Source organism: Sinocyclocheilus grahami, unplaced genomic scaffold (assembly GCF_001515645.1).
Source record: "Sinocyclocheilus grahami isolate Dianchi unplaced genomic scaffold, SAMN03320097.WGS_v1.1 scaffold31.1, whole genome shotgun sequence".
Classification (NCBI taxonomy): domain Eukaryota; kingdom Metazoa; phylum Chordata; class Actinopteri; order Cypriniformes; family Cyprinidae; genus Sinocyclocheilus; species Sinocyclocheilus grahami.
Window position 1 is genome coordinate 1,293,492 of NW_015505210.1, and position 6,032 is coordinate 1,299,523.

Consider the following 6,032-nt stretch of genomic DNA (forward strand, 5'->3'; position numbering starts at 1 on the left):
GTCATCCATAAAATGCATTGCTGTTCTGTTGTAAGTGATCTTAAAGATTCCTAAATGCATCTACTTTCGGAAGGCCAAATAAAGTGCTTTTGCTTTCGTACTGAAACACACAGCATCTCCCTGACATGGCTGCTTCAACACTAACTGCGGTTACTGAAACCACGCCTTCTTTCTTTGCATGCACATTTGGGCGGCATTATGCAAATATTTCCACATAGTGAGGTAGATATGTGGGGGCGTGTTAGAACGAGCCGTTTTAGGGGGGCGTGGCAGTCTTAACTTTTATAAAGAATATCTCTTTGGTTTTGAGACTTTAGTCTTTGCAACTACAGGGATCGTATCTAAGCACAATCAGCTTGTAACACTCCAAAGAGAAAGGACAACTTGAAATAGCATCATATGACCCCTTTAAACATATTAAACAGCACAACTGTTTTCAACATTGATAACAATAAGAAATGCATCTTGAGCAGCAAATCAGCACTTTAGAATGATTTCTGAAGGATCATGTGACATTCAAGACTGGAGTAATGATGCTGAAAATTCAGCTTTGCATCACAGGAATAAATTACATTTTAAAATACATGCAAATAGAAAACATGTCAGCAAACATTGTCAAATAAGTTACTGAACCAGCATAATTTTTGTATTATTGATATATGATGTGTGTAGTTTTTTGTCATTTCTATTAAGTATTTATTTAGTTTTAGTTTGCAACATTGTTATGATTTCAGTTTAAATATATTTTCAAATTTGAGGTTAACCTGATCAAGAATATAATATGTGGTTGATCAGATAAGGCTTGCCATTAAAATTATCAAAATGGTGAAACTGTCAACTATGTTCCCTGTCAGCTAAGTTAAACTAAGGTCATTCTTGGATAATAAAGTAATCCTGACTCTTCTTTGTTTACTGATGATAATGAATTGTTTGCCATATATTTTTTTGCCATAAATGTTTTTTTTTACCGAGAAAGCACCATTTTTGGAGCTCAGCCAAGTGAAATTAATATCCTGAATGATTAGTTCATTTGTTAATCATTAAAAGAAGACAGATACTCTACGTTTTGGCAAGAAATCTGAAGTAAATTCAGGTAATCTGAAAAACTGGAGCCATCTGCTGCTCCTCATACTAGGGAGCCGCACATAAACCTACACTAATCCCACAATGCACTTTAGTAACCCCAATGTATTCTACAATCAGCCGCTGTGGTATGTAGATACACAATATAAAAAGCTAATAGATAAAATACACCTAGATAGACAGATAAAATACAAGAATGAATTAACAAAATGAGATTTGTTTGCTAATTTAGCAAATTATCTTAAGGTTTAGCATGTGTTTCCAGTAGATTGCTGGGTAATATGCTAACCTGAGCACCGTAGAAGAAATCCTCACCATCGCTGTTGCCATCCGAGTCCTCATCGCTCCAGAATTGCTCACCGATGCTCTGAAAAAGTTATCACAGGTCAATCACAGCTAATTTCCCTTGTGATGCGGTAATTCATTACCCAACCCCCATTCATTAGACACTGAATAGCCCTTATCAGTCAGTCTGTAATCTACTCAACAGGTTACTGTGTCAGTAGGGCAGCCTACATTTTAGATCATCAGCTTGGACTGGCTATATTGTCCGTCAAGGCACCTTATTTGCTTGCAGTGCATTGGATAATGGTTAGCATGTGTGATTTTCATACCATGCTGTTCATAGATGCTGCTCTAGTGAGTTTCCTCTGCCACATTCATCCATTCCAGCTAAGTGTAGTTTGGCTAGGCGGGTTTGGGAAGTCAACACAGGTTGAACAAAGCCGACGGAAGGGCTGCGCTCATTTTCTGGGGTCCATTACAGCAAAGTCATCTCCATGGCAACCTGCAACAACACAATGCAAGAGTGGCAATTCATTAAACGTCCATTTAGAGTTCATTTGTGTCAGCACATATTGACTCCCCATGTGGTGCACATTACAAAACACTTCAAATGCACTTAAAATTACTGCATGTACGTAATTGATGTGGTGAATTAAATTTGTACAGCTATTTTTTTTATATTTTTATATTCAATACAGTATTTTTATATACAGATTTAAATGTAATTATTAAATGTGGACATTATCTGTTCTTTACAGATGTAATTTGTCCTGTAATTATCCTGTACACCTGTTGGATTCTCTGACCATTTCTTTAAACAATAAATGAACAAAAATATGAACTGAATAAAACATAATATGAGCACAAGAATCCATAAGATATTAAACTAATTCAATTACATTTGTGTTAGTTCTGCACTATAATAGAAAATTCCAGTCTTACCTCTTGAAGACAAGGCAGATGCTTTGAACGAGGTCTGTATGTCATAACCTTAACAAAACATCCCAAAATGCCCCACACCAGGAAGCATGTATATATATATGTGAGTCAGCTGACACAAAGAATCTTAATTAGAAATGTGTACCCCTATTGTCTAGCCGTCCCTGTTTCTCGTCTGGCTCCTCTCACGGGTTGCTTTTCTCACGGTCTCCACTGTCTGCTTTCTCCCTGACAATACATGACAGCTCGGGCATGCTCAGTGCTTGCCGTCAGGGTCATGAGACCGGCAGGCGACAGCCAGTGTGCTAGGAGCAGGAGGGGAGGAGGGGGTGAGCAGAAAAGACATGCCTGGTAGATCATGGAACAGAAGATCAAATGCAACCCCCTGCGTGTCCATGATGTGATATTTTCATCTCTTAATGCATTCTGTGTTATACATCGCCTGACTCTGTGTGTGTGTCATTCATTTAATAAAGGGTGGATCTGTTGTTCTCTTCTGTTGTGTTGAGTTATGTTTTCTATTCTATATTCTATTCTAATTGGCTCCATTTGTCTGTGCAGTGTTGTGTTCTATTTTATTATGTTTTTTCAATTTATGGTGTGTTCTATTCTATTGTGGTGAGTTGAATTCCATTCTTGTCTGTTTTGTTCTTTTCATTTATGTTGAGTTCTATTCTATTCTTTTATGGTGTGTTAAGTTCTATTCTGTTGTGTTCTAGTCTATTGTGTTGAGTTTTGTTTTCTATTCTACATTCTATTCTAATTCATTTGATTTATCTTTGCAGTGTTGTTTTATTATATTCAGTTATTTTTTGCTGTGCTCTATTCTATTCTATTGGGGTGAGTTTAATTCCATTGTGTTCTCAACGACTTTGTATTTGTTTTGTATCATGCTTTTAATCTACTGTTATATTCAATTTCTGTCCTTTTATGGTGTGTTAAGTTATATTCTGTTGTATTATAGCCTGTTGTGTTGAGTTGTGTTTTATTCTATGCTATTCTTTTGTTTTGAGTTGAATTTTATTCTGTGCCCTGTTTTATTTTAGTCTATTCTTTATGGAGTGCTAAGTTCTATTTTATTGAATTGAGTTCCATTCAGTTTGATTTTGTTCTTGTGTTGTGTTGATTTCGATTCTATTGTGTTAAGTTAAATTCTATCTTATCCTATTCTGCTGAGTTGTGTGGTGTTCTGTTCTTCTGTGGTGTGTTAAGTTCTATTCAATTGTGTTGTGTTGAGTTGAATTTATTATTTTTTGTTCTTTTGTGTAGAGTTTAATTCCATTGTGTGTTCTGTTCTATTCTGTTCTTCTACGGGGTGTTGAGTTTGGTTTTATTCTGTTGTGCTCCATTCTATTTTGAGTTGTTTTATTGTATTTTGTTCTTTTGTGGTGAGCTGAATTTTATTCTGTTGTGTTCTGTTCTGTTATTTTATGCTCTTTTTTATATTATTGTTGTATTATATCCTATTTGGATCTGTTGAGTTGTGTTCTGTTCAGTTATTTTATGCTCTTTTTTATATTATTGTTGTATTATATCCTATTTGGATCTGTTGAGTTGTGTTCTGTTAAATTTTTCTGTTATGTTGTGATTTGTTTTTTGTTCTATTGTATTCTGTTCAATCCTATTTTGTTATATTCCTTATGGCAAATCACTGGGCATTGGTGTTACACTTAAAATGAATTTGCTGTCATGAATTATGAAGCATACAAGCATTACATCTTACAGTAAAAATGTTTGGTAGATTATAAAGATTATAAAATATTCAGATGAACTGTCCTGATGGGCCTCAGTCCTCAACAAAAACATCCTGTTTCAGGAATGTTAAGCTTTCAACAAAGTCATTTTCATACTTTACCCTTTTAACAAGAACTTTGAGTGGATAAAAATAGGTTGCTTTGTGACAGTACCTCATCATTTAGTCATTCCAGTGGGTGGGGAACAACACAGGACATATGAAAGAGATGGATAGCGGTGCAGACCGTGTGAGAGATGAAGTGTGGCCCATATAACTGTCAGAAAAGGTACAGAGCAAAGGAGATCATGAACACACAATAACTTAGCCTCCCGACAGCCCGAACCATCCCATTTGTATCATGTTCACATAACACTAAGGGTGTTTTCCTTTGATATACATCTTTACAATACAGATAGTACCAAAATAACTGCTTTTACAATATTCAAGTTATGCCATATGTGTGACACAATATCCTGGCCTTAATCTGTAATTATCCTGGTCTCAGGCACCTGGTAATGTTGGTCCTAGACTAATGCAGGTACTGCAGATGTAGCATTAGCACCCACCCAAAAACTGCATAAAGTCTGTGTACATTACGGACTGTCAATTGATTTAATAATTTATGCAATTCAATGACATTTATACGTATGGCTTAGGTGCCCAAATATTTTTAAGCCAGTTTATGTGAATATTTATGGTGTGCATATGGATTTTATTATCTTGAATACTTTTTATGCAAATTTTAACCAATATGTTTGATTTTCATTCAGTTACATAATTGCAAAAGGGATTAAGAAGCAGCAATACTAGTCAAATCCTAAAATCATTCCAGAAAAATAAGTTTAAATAATACAATGTTTTAGTAAATAATTACATAACTATTAAATAAATAATTAATAAAATAATTAAATAAAATTAATTACCTTAATTGCCTCAACAATACTCATGAGCCATTTGTCTCATATCAGTTCTTAGTGGGATGTATAAAACGGCACATTTGTGTCTGCATATGCACCAGAGACAGCTGAACCTCAATTAATAGCAAATGGATCTAAATTTAGCACAACAAACCTTATCTCCCAATGTCTGGAGATACAAAAGACGAGAGGATGTCAAACAGAGTATAGGGAAAATAACTACAGTACAGACCATTTCACAAGCTGGCTACTGCAGATGTAGATTGAAAGTAGGGTGTGCCTTGAGCACAGGATGTTTAAATATAACCTCTGCATATAGAGACTGGATACACTTTCAGACACAAGCTGTCCATGGAGTTAGCCCGATGTTTTCAGCGTTGTCTATTGTCCACTAGAGAGAGATAGTGGTTGTCTTACTCCTAGATACATCAACAAAAGAGGGAAAAGAGTGTAATATGTGAGGGCTTTTTTTGGGGTGCTTCTCAATACTTAAATTGATGCTTCCTTGTTTCCTTACTCCTCCGTCCTCCAGCCCGTGAAACCGATCGAACTCAGCCATCTTGAAGTGTCAGGGTTCCGGGTAGAGGGATGAGGCGAGGACTCAGTGTTGCAGAAAATGGGCTTTATTTTAAAATAAAACAAAACAAAGGGCATCTCAGTTCTCTAATTTCACTGTGTGGAGGCAAGGAAGGAGGAGTGAGGAAGTCATGAGCGAGGGTACACAGGTGTATCCTGTATTATTAATTTTCTGTATCAATCCATTAATGTCCCTCTCTTTCCTTTTTTTTTTTTAGAATTTACTTTTTTCGTTTTCTTTTCATATTAATTTACCACACTATACATTTTTCAAGTCCCAACCATAGCAGACAACAACAACAATATTATTGTAATTAATAATAATTTAATAATTAGTAATTGCATTTAATTTAATTTAATTTAATAATATAAATATTTAACATTTTTAAAGTGAAAAGGGTAAAAACAAATCATACGGTACCAGAGGACAGAAATGGAGTTACAGCCTCCCTAGAAGGGAAATCAAGAAGACAGACAATAAAGTAACATCATGACTT

General features: G+C 35.3%; 1 long non-coding RNA gene across 1 annotated transcript; it reads right to left on the bottom strand.

The window, feature by feature from the left end:
- Positions 1-1,371: 1,371 nt before the first annotated feature.
- LOC107573692 (uncharacterized) lies at positions 1,372-2,561 on the bottom strand. Its single transcript, XR_001607552.1, has 3 exons — positions 2,311-2,561; positions 1,698-1,870; positions 1,372-1,450 (listed from the first exon to the last, which is right to left on the bottom strand). It is a non-coding gene; the product is annotated as an uncharacterized lncRNA (long non-coding RNA).
- Between the last annotated feature and the right edge of the window lie 3,471 nt (positions 2,562-6,032).